General features: G+C 34.2%; 1 non-coding gene and 1 pseudogene across 1 annotated transcript; both read right to left on the bottom strand.

The window, feature by feature from the left end:
- Positions 1 to 5,628: 5,628 nt before the first annotated feature.
- LOC124974377 (nuclear distribution protein nudE-like 1) lies at positions 5,629 to 7,049 on the bottom strand (annotated as a pseudogene).
- A 5,273-nt stretch (positions 7,050 to 12,322) lies between these two features.
- Positions 12,323 to 12,424, bottom strand: LOC124974385 (U6 spliceosomal RNA). The gene has a single exon (XR_007106775.1). It is a non-coding gene; the product is annotated as a U6 spliceosomal RNA (small nuclear RNA).
- Positions 12,425 to 13,680: the final 1,256 nt, after the last annotated feature.

Raw genomic sequence — 13,680 nt, 5'->3', positions numbered from 1 at the left:
AGAAAAAAGCACATTGGTTAATTTCAAATTATTCTCCAACTTTAAACACTTAACAAAGCAATGTCTGGAAGAGTTACGGTAGGGTAGGAATGTGGAGGGAAATTTTCACTGTGTAGTTGAGTCATAGGGTATTAGCATGTATGTTTTTCATCATGTAAATGAAATGATATAAGCTAAATGGAGTGAAATTTGAAATGACATTCTATTTTTTTCATATTCATACTTTAATGGACTAGCCTTTGTACATTGGAAATGAACTCTGAGTTGTAAAATTAGGGTTGTGTTTTATTTATTTATTTTTTTTAGTTGTTTTTGGGAGAGTGACACCATTCCACACACTAGTTCTTTCAATGCTTTGTATTTAGAAAAGTCATCTCTTCTGTTAAGGGTAGGCAGAGGCAGCACAGAGCTTGTTGTGTGGAATCTCCTTGCATAGTGCTCAGCAGGGCCAATATGAGTATGTCTGGCCTTGTGTTTTCCTAATATTGTAATCATGATACATAGAAATGAAAACAGTCCTCAACTGTAATTCAATGAAATAACAGAGCAAAATACATTTGATGAAGATAACATCGGTTGTAATTTCTATGTCCTCTTGAGATTGGTAATGGATGAATTTTCCATTTCCTGTAAATTATGCAATGAGAGAGAACATTTTATAGAAAAAGTTTTTTTTTCTTGGTATTTTTGGGGAAAAAAACCCATAATCTATTTTAAAAAATAAAAACAGAATGAGTTTGTATCTATTTATGCTCTAGCAACTACTAGGAAAGTTGGTAAAAATAGTAGTTCTCCTCAGCTGAATTTTCTTTAAATTGCTATTTGTACATTACTGAATCAATATATTTAGATCATCCAGCATCTGAGCTTATATAGTTCATTCAAGCTTAAATATGCTTATAGTACAATAAATTTTGCAGTGTTGTAATTTAATGATTTCAGAATCTTGTACTCGGACTTTCAAAATCAATTTAATTGACCGACTCTTTGGGTCCAGGCAATCTTTCTATAATATTAAGTATATTGGTTCATAGCTAAGTACCATAAGCTTTGTGATCATTTTTATCTTATAGAAACAGTTTTTTTAGCCCAGTTTATTTATTTCTACTGCCAGAGGCCTAAAAAGAACACAATTTAATGTCCTCGATCCTAAAATCCATTTTATTTGACTAAATGCATATCATGTGGTTGATTAGATTTCTTAGGGGGAAGAAATCTCCCCCTTAGGCAAAACTAAGTTCTCCAGAGTTCATTATTCACATAGAGTGATGTTCATTAGAAAACCTATACATAGTTAGTGATTTCTAACTATGCTCATAGAATATTTGGACAAAATTTCTCAAGATGTAGATCAAGGACCATAGAAAATTTACACACACACACACACACACCCATACAAACACATATAAAAATGTATGCATAAACACTATCTATATATATCTACACATAAATGTAGATTCTGAAACTCTCGGATCAAAATCTCTGGGCACAGATTTGGGAATCTATTTTTACTATCATTCCTAGAGGGTGCGAGAATATACCTATCCTCAGGGATTTACATGGCAGGAAGTGGGAAGGCATGCTTAAAAAGAGTAGCTTTCCCACTTCCTGATGCCAGTTTTGATCATTGTAGGTTCATTTTTCTGGAACTCTAGTGACATTTTTACTTTTTCAGAACAAAGTATTTCAGAAGAAAAAAAATTGTTCCAGGGTAACTGCATTTAAAACATAAAATCAAAGTTATATATTGTAACTATTATAATTGGGAACTTTAATTATAACTATTATAATTGGGAAATAGTTTGGGAAAAAATGGTTTAGTCCGAATGGACCTAAAAATATAATTTCATGATACCCTCTAGCTCACCTCATTCGTTATGATACCCAGTGTGTTTTCTCAAACGTTTTGCCTATATATTTTCTTATTTCTGTAGTTATAATTAAAATGACTTTGTCTTTCTTTCGAACTGAAACTAAAACAAACATAGAAATCTTATTGATTATATGGGGATAAAAGATATTTTAACTCTTTGGGATTTCAGGGCTGGATTGCATGTTGTTGAGAAACTTTATTTGATGAGCTGTCATTCAAAACTGCTAGGCAGATGAGAACACAATTTCTTAAACATGTTTCTTATTTGAGAAGCACAGAAGTATTCAGATTTTTCTTTGTGTTTAATCCTGCTAATCATTATTTTTCAGGTGAAAATGAGTCCTAGTCCCCACTGCCACAAGTGTACCTACATCCCTATCTATATTGTATGTTTGAACATTCTTGACATTGTAAACTAAAAGTCACATAAAAATGCAAACTGTATCTGATAACTCTGAATATCATTATCTATATAGTGTTGGATATTAATATGGATCAAAGCTTCAGTAAACTGATAATAGTATATTTTCTGCTCTGCTAGAATAAAAATTTTTAAAACTTTAGTCATTTAGAGATCATTACCAGATTTACTGTCTTCATAGAGCCTTCTTTAGTAAGAAAATTAGCTCCTAATTTATAGATCAATTTAGTTGCCTTTATATTCTCCAAATAAAATATCTAACAGATCCACATTTTTAATTGTAAAAAATTGTTAAATACCATTTTTTGTTAATTGTTTTACCAAAATAAATATTAAAGTTAAAATCGCCAAATCCCAATTAAGTGTTGACATCTTTTTTTAACCATTTTAATACTTGCAGGCAAATGGGATTCTAACTGAATTACCACAGACTGAATGTAATCCATTGATTATAACTCTAAGAAACAAGAAAGATGCCATTAATTTAGACTAACCTGGAGTTAAGAGCTTATTTTCTACATTTTTATACATATCAGTAATACATTTTTAATTAAGTGAGTTAAATTACAAGTTTTGACTTTATTCAAAAATTGTTAACTTATAAGTAGTTTTTAAAAATGGACTAGAATGACTTGAATTTAAGACTGCATACCTTTTCTAAAATAACACACAAGTAGAGAGTGATTAAGTAGCATATTTGCTATATATTTATATATATATGGAATTATTCTATACATATATATATAGAAATATATAAAGTTTAAGAAGACATTCAAAATATGTGACTTCTTGTTATGTTGCTAAAGATATAGCTACTTTTGTTTATATAATAAAATTATAACTTTTATATCAGTCACATTGCATTCAAGAATTAAAAATTTTGTTTCATTATTTAAATTTAAAAAATGCTTTTCCTGTGGCCCACATCACTAAGAAGTGAGTTTAGTCTAGGTCATAGATAAAAAGAAATGTTTTGGTTGTACAAAACTTGGAGAGAAACACTCCTCAACTACATAAAGGCAAATGTCCTTTACCTTATTTATCTTTATTGAGACAAGAATTTGAAAGTATGAACATGCTAAATCCCATATGAATCATTTTTATACCATCAATATGATCTTCTGATATAGTGACTGATAACATATACATCAGTTCCTCAAACCAATGATCTTTATTGCCCTGAAGTGTGGTCTTCACAGTTAGCATTAGAGTTTGTTCTTACATTAAGCATTTGTTTCCTGAACCACTGAGAAGAGAAAGTTTCATTAGAGATGGAGCCAGCATGTACATGAATAGCCATGTAATGCTTGGTAGAAAGTCTTTCTTGCTCAAAGAATGGGCCCCCCAGGCAACAAACTTATCAGGGGTACATGCTTACTTGTGTCTATCTTAAATAATATGGCTTTGGATTTTATTGAATAATACACATTAATTTAATAATGTCTTGGTTAAAGACCAGCTGCTGATTCCTTTAATAATTTCTTAACTCTTAAGTTGCTAAAATCCTTTTATTTTACCACAAAAGGAGATATTCATTTTCACTGTTTGAAAATATTTAAATATAGCTTATTTAAATATAGCTAAGAAAGAAAAGCAATAACAACACCCATAATCCTAATACTATGACATAAGCATTGTACATACTGCACATGTATTTTCAATAGAAATGCTTATACTGACTGCATTATTTTCTAATATGCTTTTAATTTTATGTAAAAGCTGCAATTCAGTATTCAGCAATCCTTTTAATGGTCCAACAATATTTCATTAAATGAAGGTACCATAATGAATAATTCAGTTCTTCACTGTTCATAAATTGACTTTGGTGTTGACCAATTTCAATCAGTTTTCAGTGAATAACATGTGGCTTTGCCCATTTCTCAGATTATATACTAAGAGGAAAGGAAACACATGAAGCTCAATTTTTATGTTTATTATCATCTTTATTTTAAGATTCATAAATTTAAATATACTATTTTTGCTAGCAGTATATGACTGTCTGTTTTTCTGGTATGTTTTACAACACTTACATATTTCAACATTTTTCACATTTTATAATTTGATAGGTTAAAATAGCATCCAATTCTGTATTTTTAAATTTCTTGATATTAATGATGTTTATTTGTCATTTTCTCTGTACCTTTTCTAACTGTATTTTTGTGACTGTGTTTCCTGATTGTATACCCTAGTTTGGTTTGAAGCATATAGTGCTTTCTTTTTTTCTCATTGGTTTATAAAATCATTTAAGGCACAGTAATTGTATAAATTTATCATGAAAAAGATTTTCCCCAAGTTTTTATTGGCCTTTTGTTACCATTTGTCCTATTTTGTCATGTCTCAGAATTCCTAAGTTACACACCATTGTCTGCCAACTTTATTCTTTATGGTTTACCTTTTTTATGCTTAGACATTCACCGCTCTAAGTATATATAAAATTTGCCTTCATTTTCTACTGTATTTCAATAGTTTTGATGTGTTGTAATTATATGTTCACTTCACCTGATAATTTAATATGTTAAAATGATTATGGAAAAAGAATGTCATTTGGGTTAATAATAAGCCAGTTGATTTAATATATTTTTTTTCTGTGAAATTTATTGTTTCCACATTAAAAGATATTTTTTTTTCAGGGGAAGTATTTTTTTTTCTTTTTTAGCCACATGATGATCGTATACAGCTGCCCCAGAGTAGGACACCATCATAAGTCATTAACATGCCATATGAGTTCTGAATAAATAAAAGTACAAAGCCCAAGTTATATACAAATATCTTAGGCAATAATGTTTACAAACCTCTGTACAATAAAACAAATGTAAACAGTAAATGCAGCATGAGAGTAATCAAAGGATGCACAGGGACAACCAGTTTTGGTCAGTCTGCCACCAGGATCTGGCACAAGCCAGCCCCTGGAATCAGTCATTCAATCCTTCCCAATGCAATTGGATGGACCCTCAGAAGAGAAAACAAAAATGTTCTGAAGATGTCATTTAACTACTGAAGGACCAGAAAGCTGGCGAGGAGGTTGCCACCCACCTCTGAGGCACGTGGAGGAGGCAGCAGCACAGGTTCAGCCTGAGTGCCCAGGCCTGGAGGTTCCCGCCACCTGCAACTCAGACGGGTATCTTGCTGCTTTGGGAGGCAAGTGTATGGAATGGTAACTGCTTACGTAAAATCAGAAGGTACAGACAATGTTTCCTAATTCACTGACCTTCCTGACTCTGCCAGATAAAGGTCCAAACTGTGGGGATGGAGTTGGGGGACACATGATCATGAACACTGAAGATGCATGAGTGGGAGCTCAGAAGAAGGGCACATATAAACCTGATTTGGGGAAAAACTTCTAGAAAATTTGAAATGTCCTAAACACAACTAAATCCTATCAGTACAGCAGAGTGGGGGCTATGAGGCAGGTGTGATGAATGATACTTCTGCATCCAGTAACCAAGTAATACACGTATGTATCACCTTGTGACCCACAAAAGTGCAATCATGTGAAACCAACGGCACTATGGCAAGAAGAGAAAATAGCCAGTATTGATATCACGCAGAGTCCTGGGGCTGGGCAGGGCCCAGCAGCCACCACTGCATGCAGCCTGCCCTCTGCCAGTCATGGGGAGGCAGACGGAAGGGCACAGGGCTGGGCCCAGGCACCAAGGGGTGAGGCGTGGGTGTCCTGGGCTGTTGGAGGAGGGCAGGAGCCCCCACCTGGAAGCCGGGCACTCACACACTGAGAGGCAGCATACCCTGAGCTGACGAGGGACGCGAAGAGCCCAGACCAGGAGGAGGAGGAGCTGGGTCAAAGCCGTTCACTGCCCCTTTGTCAAAGAAAGACATGTGCCCTGATCGAGAGAATTTTGTGCCGTTGCTATTCATCACCCCACAGTTAACATTCCCTGAAATATAGGATTTTCGTGATGCTTGGTCCTTTGCAAAATTCCTGCAAGCTGCTAATTTGGATTCTAAAGCCCCCACTTTCCGTAAGAGATCCCCCACGATGTTTAGTGCTGATATCCTAGCAGAAGGAGTTAGTGGACTGGTTCCAAAACCATTTGGTATAGCTTTCGGTGAAGGAAAACTGTTTTCCGTTCCTTTGCCAACAGGAGTGATTGGCAAGGAAAGTGAAGCCTGGACAGCAGAATCCATCTTCTCACAGTCCAACGTGGGAGAACTGGGAGCTGACTTTCGGGTCACTTCCTGTTCTCTTTCCCAAACTGCTAATTCTTGCCTTAAATCTCTTGCTTCATCCTTTAACCTCTGTACAGAAACCAGCAAAGATTCCTTTTCATCCAGTTCACTTTCTAAAAATGCATTTCCTTCAATGGCCTGATTTAGCCTTTGTTCAAAGTCTTCCAGTGAAACTATTGTTGCCCTCTTTGCTCGCTCCAGGTCATCATTGGCCTGTTCCAGCTCTCACACATATTTATGCAACCGCTCTTTAATGGCCCTGGTCTGACTTAAATCATCTTCTAATAGTGAGACCTGCTTTTAGCTCTGTGCATATTGATGTTCTAGTTTTTCCTTTAATGCCTCCACTTCATATTTCAGTCTTTGGTTATCAGCTTGCAGGTCTCTGTTTCTTTGTTCAGCCTGTACTAACTGTAACTCCAACTCTGCTTCTAATTCTCTGCTTCCCTCTTGGAATTCAACTAGCTCATCACGAGCTTCCTGGAAGCTTTGTTTATACAAGGAAAGTTCCTTCCAATAAGCAGTTTCTTCCTTTAAACTTGAAAAATCTGATATGTCTTCACCATCCATGATCAAGAAAGCCTATGAAATATTAAAGACAAACTCCAATATGTCAAAAGCGCATGTACGCCGCCGCTCGACTGACGTCTCTGCACCGCTGGCCTAGCCAGGCCCTCCCAGCCGCTCAGTTCCGCTCCCCTCCGCAGCCCTGAGCTCCACTCCACGCACCTCCGCACCTGGCTCTTCGATTTAATATATTTTTAATGTTTAGTATATTTTAGTTGTATATGATAGTGAGGTTCATTTTGACACTTGTAAATGCATACAACAATTTTCTTCATTTCAATCACCGATACTATACCTTTCTCTCCTCCTTCCTCTTTGATCCCCTTCCTCTACTCTATTGATCTTCCTTTAACCAACTAATTTCTTTATTAAATTGTTGCATTACAGTAATATATAAAAGTGTAATGCATTGTGGTATACTTATACATGCACATAGCATAATTTGGTCAACTTTATTTCTCAATATTTTGTTTCCCTCCCATCCTTTCTCCATCTTGGTCTTCTGCTTCTACTCTACTGCCCTCTATTCTATTTTTGTCTCTATTCCATTTGTGTGAAATCCCCTTTCTAAATACCTTTCTTCTCTCTCTATTCTGAATATGAGAGAACATTTAACCTTTGACTTTGAGAGTCTGGCATATTTCACTTAGCATGATGTTCTCTGGTCCCATTCTTTGACCAACTCATGACATAATTTAATTCTTCTTCATGACTGAGTAGAATTACATCACGTATATGTGCCACATTTTCTTTATCCATTCATCTGTTGATGAGCATGTAGGCTGGTTCTGTAACTTGGTTATTGTGGATTGTGATACTATCAACATTGGATTGTGATTCTATCAACATTGATATGCAAAGTATTACTGATTTTAATTCTTTTAGATAAATATCAAGGAGTGGGATACCTGACTGGTTCCATTCCTAGTCTTTTGAAGAATCATCATACTACTTTCCAAAGTGGTTTTACTAATTTGTGGTCCCATCAATAATGTATAAGTGTATCATTTACCACACATTCTTGCCAACAATTATTCTAATTTGCATTATTGTTGATTGCCATTCTGAGTGGGGTGAGATGAAATTTCAGTATGGATTTTATTTCCATCTCCCTGAATACTAATGATGTTGAACACTTTTTTTCATGTAATTATGAGTCATTTGTATTTCTTCTTTTGAGAAATGTCTTTTAAGATATTTTGTCTGTTTATTAAGTGGGTTATGATATTTATGTCTGTGTTGTGTGTGTGTGTGTGTGTGTGTGTGTGTATTAAGATTTTTGAGTTCCTTATATATTTGGATTGGTAATTCCCAATTCGAATAGCTAGCAAAGATTTTCTCCCATTCTGTAGTCTCTTACTTCCTTTTCCTAATTGTTTCCTTCATGTGCAGAAGCTTTTTAATTTAATGCTAACCAACTTATTGATTCTTCATTTTATTTCTTGAGGCATCTTATCAAGGAGTCTGGAGTGTTGGCCCTATGTTTTCTTCTAGCATTTTCACTTTTCCTGCTCTAATTCCTATGTCTTTCATCAGCTTCAATTTGATTTTTGTGCAGGAGAAGTAGGGATCTAGTTTCATTCTTTACATATGGCTATTCAGTTGTTCAAGAACCATATGTTAAAAGGCTTTCCTTTTGACAGGCACTGGGGCACACACCTGTAATTCCAGAGATTTGGGAGTCTGAGGTAGGACACTGCAAGTTCAAGGCCATCCTCAGAAACTTAGTGAGGTCCTAAGCATCTTAGTAGAGAGAACCTGTCTCAAAATAATAATAATAATAAAAAGGCTGAGGACTTATCTCAATGGTAAAGTGCCCCTGAGTTTAATCCCCAATACAAAAGAAAGAAGGAAAAAGAAGAAAGAAAGAAAGAAAGAAAGAAAGCAAAAAGAAAGAAAGAAAGAAAGAAAAAGGTTATCTTTTTTCAACTTGTGCTCTTGGTATCTTAGTCAAGGATCAGATATTTACATGGAATTTTCTCTGAGTCTTCTAGTCTATTCCATTGGCCTTCCTATCTGTTTATTTGTTTTTATGCCAATACTATGCTGTTTTTATTACTGTTTCTCTGTAGTATAAGTCAAAATAAAATATTGTGATACCTCTAGTCTCATTCATGTTTTTCAGGACTGCTTTGGATAGTCAGGGTCTTTTATTTTTCTCTATAAGTTTTAGGACTTTTTTTTTTCTATTTTTGTGAAGAATGTTATTGGTATTTTGATGGGTACTGCATTGAATTTGGAGATTGATTTTGATAGTATAGTAATTTTAATGACACAAATTCTACCTATTCCTGATCATGGTGAGTCTTTCCATCTCTAAGGTCTTCTTCAATATCTTTCTTTAGTATTTTGTAATTTTTATTGTAGAGATCTTTCATCTCCTTAGTTAGATTTATTTCCAGGTAATTTTTTGAGGTTATTGTGAATGAAATAGCTTGCTTGATTCTTTTTTTGGGGGTGGGTTAGTGGGAACCAGGGATTGAACTCAAGGGCACTTGACTACTGAGTCACATCCCCAGTCTTATTTTGTATTTTATTTAGAGACAGGGTCTCACTGAGTTGCTTAGCATCTCACTATTGCTGAGGCTGGCTTTGAAATCATGATTCCCCTGTCTCAGTCTCCCAAGCTGCTGCAATTACAGGTCAGTGGGCCATGGGCCATGATGCCCAGCTTTACTTGATTTCTTGGGGGACTTATTTTTGGAATATAGGGCAGCTATTGATTATTCTGTGTTGATCATGTATCCAGGAACTTTGCTGAATTTATTCATCAGCTCAAGAAGTCTTCTGATGGAGATTTTGGATATTCTAAGTACAGTATCTTGTCATCAACAAACAGAGATAACTTGACTTCTTTTTTCCACTGTATTTCTTTAATTTCCTTCTCCTACCTCATTGCTCTGGCTAGTTTCAAGAACTATATTGAATAGGAGTAAGAGTAGACATATTTGTCTTATTCATGATTGTAGAGGAAATGCTTTCAATTTGTCTCTGTTGAGTATGATGATGACTAGGGTTTGTCATATATGGTCTTTATTGTATTTAGGTTTGTACTTCCTTAGTTTCCTCAGTGTTTTTAACATGAATGATGGTGAATTTTGTCAAAGACTTCTTCTGCCTCTCTTCAGATGATCTTGTGATTTTTGTCCTTGTTATTTTTTATGTGATGAATAATATTTATTTGTTAACATATACTGAACTATCTTGCATTCCTGGGATGAAACCAACTTGATGGTCCTGGTTTTTAAACTTTTAGATGTGATCTGCTAATATTTTATTAAGGATTTTTAATATATGTAAATCAACGATATTGATCTTTCTTTCTGTTTTTATGTAGCTTTATCTGGTTTTGGTAACAGGGTGATATTGTTTTCATAGAATGAATTTGGGAGTGTTCCCTCCCTTTGTATTTCAATTCTTAGTCTTTAGACGAATTGCCACAATTTGCAGAGAATTTGTGTTAGTTCTTCTTTAAAAGTCTTGAAGAACTCAGTTGAGCATCCATTTTGTCCTGGATTTATCTTTGTGGAAATATTTCTATTATTATTTCAATTACATTGTTTGAGATTGGTTTGGTTCTATATACTTTTGGTTCAATTTTGGTAGGTCATAAGTATCTAGAAATTTGTCAATATCTTCTAGAAATTTGTCAATATTTTTCTAATTAATTTATTGGAATACAAATTTTCAAAATAGTCTGTAATGATCTTCTGTTTTGCAGAAATGTCTGTGATGGTATCTCCTTTTTTATCTCTTAGTGTATTGATTTGGCTTTTCTCTTTCTTTTTTTTTTTTGGTTAGTTTGTATAAGGGTTTATTGATGTTGTTTGTCTTTTCAAAGAACAAAGCCTGTTGCATTTGTTCTTTGTACTTTTTTTTCTCAATTTCATTAATTTTGGCTCTGCTTTTTAACCTTTATTATTTGTACCTATTAATTAATTTCTTCTTTTCTAGGACCTTGATACGTAGCATTAGATTTTCTTGAAAATGTTTCTTTTTTTCTTTTAATAGAGACACAATACTATTAATTTTCCATTTAGAACTTCTTTCATAGTGTCCCAGAGATTTTGATATATTCCATCACTATTCTCATTTGATTATATAAATTTATAAATTTTTCTTCTCATTTCTACTATGATCAACTTCTCATTCAAAAAACCATTTTTCAATCTTCACACACTTATGTGATTTCTATAATTTTTCTTACTGTCAATTTCTAATTCCATTACATTATGATGTGATAAGATGCATAAGATTATTATTTTTTGTATTTGCTAAGACTGGCTTTGTAATGTAGAGTATAGTCTATTTTTCAAAAGGTCCTGAAGCTGCTGAGAAGAAAGTGAATCCAGTTGCTTTGGATGAAATAGTCTATATGTATTTGTTAGGTCCATTCAATTTATGGTGTTATTTAGGTTGCAAGTAGATTTATTGCTACTTTACATCAGGATGACCTGTCTACTGGTGAGAGGGGTGTATTGAAATCACCCAGTATTATTGTATTGGGGTCTATTTGAAATTTAATGTTAAGAAGTGTTTGTTTTATGTAGTTAGATGCACTGACATTTGGGGCATGAATATTTGCTTTTGGTATATCTTCTTGTTGGATTGTTCCCTTTACCAACATGTAGTAACCATTTTTATCTCTTCTGATTACTTTTTCCTTGAAATTTGCTTTGTCAGATATGAAAATATGTACTCCAACTTTTTTTAGGACTACATTCACATGAAAGATAGTTTTCAATTCTTTTACTTTCAGCTTGTGGATATATTTGCCCATATGATGATTTTCTTGCTGACCAGATATAGTTAAAACTTTTTTAAAAATCTGCAAATTTATGTGTTTTCCTTGAAGTGCTTAAATCACTTATGTTCAGAGTTATTATGAATAGATGTTTGTTATTTTCTGTCATATGGGCTTTGTCTTATGTTTAATTTAGTCCTAATTTTAATTTATTTAATTGCTCTCTGAGAGAATCATCTATTTGAGAGCTCTGTGGTTTCATTTTTAGTTCTGTGTGTAATATATCTTTGAGTATATTTGTGGTGCTGGCTTAGTGGACATTTGTTTTTTTGGTTTATCTTCATCATGGAAAGATTTTTATTTCTTCTTCAATTTTGAAAGATAGCTTTGATAGGTATAGGAATCATGGCTGGCAATTATTTTCTTTCAGAGCTTGGATTATCTCATTCTAAGCTCTTCTTTTATTTTACAGTCTGAGTTCAGAATTCAAAAGTAACTCATTAACTTACTTTCAAATGTGACCTAACATTTAAAAAACATGGACAACTTCATGAATCTGTGTGATCCTTGCACATGGACCATTACAATCTTCTTTGTATTCCAATTTTAGTATGTATGCTGCCAGAGTGAGCACCAATTTAATATTTTTTAACTGATGTAATTGTGCTTAATTAATTGTTTCTTGTTTCTGAGAGATCTCTAACTCTAAGGGGTAAAAACCTCTACACTAATCCTGAAATCTTTTTGTTGCTCACACTTACTGATAAGAATGCTCTGTAGGATCTGTCAAATACAAAGGCCTGGCATGTGACTATGCATCTGCTTTTATGTTGCTTGTTTTATTAAATCACACATCAGTTTGATTTTTCACCCATCAGCAATTTTTGCAATTTCACTCATCTAACCTGCTTTACTACAGCATGGCCACTGTTTTCTTCAGGGACAACCAGTTATCACTATTTTTCAGGAATTGCTTTGCCATGACTTCAAGGACCACGTTTTCTTTTGGTATTTGAAAACCAAAAAATACTAAAATAATATTCAGGTTTAATTTTACCCAACTAAATCTTGATGTTTCCACTCTGATTTGGTACCATATTTTGTAAGATTATTCCCAGTCTCAGATATATCATTTCCTTTAGGGTTAGGTTTCTCTACCTAGACTCAGATAGTCTTGAAAGGAATGCCCTTTCTGGGTGCTGTGGCACATGTCTGTAATACCAGGGGCTCCGGAGGCTGAGGCAGGAGGATCACAAGTTCAAAGTCAACCTCAGTAAAAGCGAGGCGCTAAGCAACTCAGTGGGACCCTGTCTCTATATAAAATACAAAATAGGGCTGGGGATGTGGCTCAGTAATCGAGTTTCCCTGAATTTAATCTCCAATACCAAAAGAAAAAAAAAGAAAAACAAAAGATAGTAAAGTAATCCCCTTAAAACCAAGCCCTGTGGTCATCACCCTCTAATTCCTTTTCAGATTGAGTTGTCTTTGAGAATCAGAGAATTTGTCTGCAGAGCATAGTGTAAGGTTTCAATGCTCATATGAGTTTTATTTGGCTGCTATAAGAAATTATCACAGACTTGGTGGCTTGAAACAACAGAAGTGTGTTTTTCCCCAACCCTGAAGACAAAAATCTTAAAATCAGAATAAATAAACCAAAATTAAAGTGCTGTCAGGACTGTGCTTTATCCAAAGACTCCAGAGGAGAATCTTTGCCTTTTCCATTTTGGTGGCCACCCGTATTCACTGATTTATGATGGCCACATTCCTTTCATTTCTGTATACTCTGTCAAATGTGCCTCTCCATCTTGTTTATCATCATATTTGTGATTGCATTTAGGGTTCACCCAGAAAATATAGGACAATTGTCCCATCTGAAGATTGTTCAGTAAA

This window comes from Sciurus carolinensis, unplaced genomic scaffold (assembly GCF_902686445.1).
Source record: "Sciurus carolinensis unplaced genomic scaffold, mSciCar1.2, whole genome shotgun sequence".
In the NCBI taxonomy this organism is placed as follows: Eukaryota; Metazoa; Chordata; class Mammalia; order Rodentia; family Sciuridae; genus Sciurus; species Sciurus carolinensis.
The sequence above is the reverse complement of the archived record's forward strand: the minus strand, read 5'-3'. Positions and strand labels throughout refer to the sequence as shown.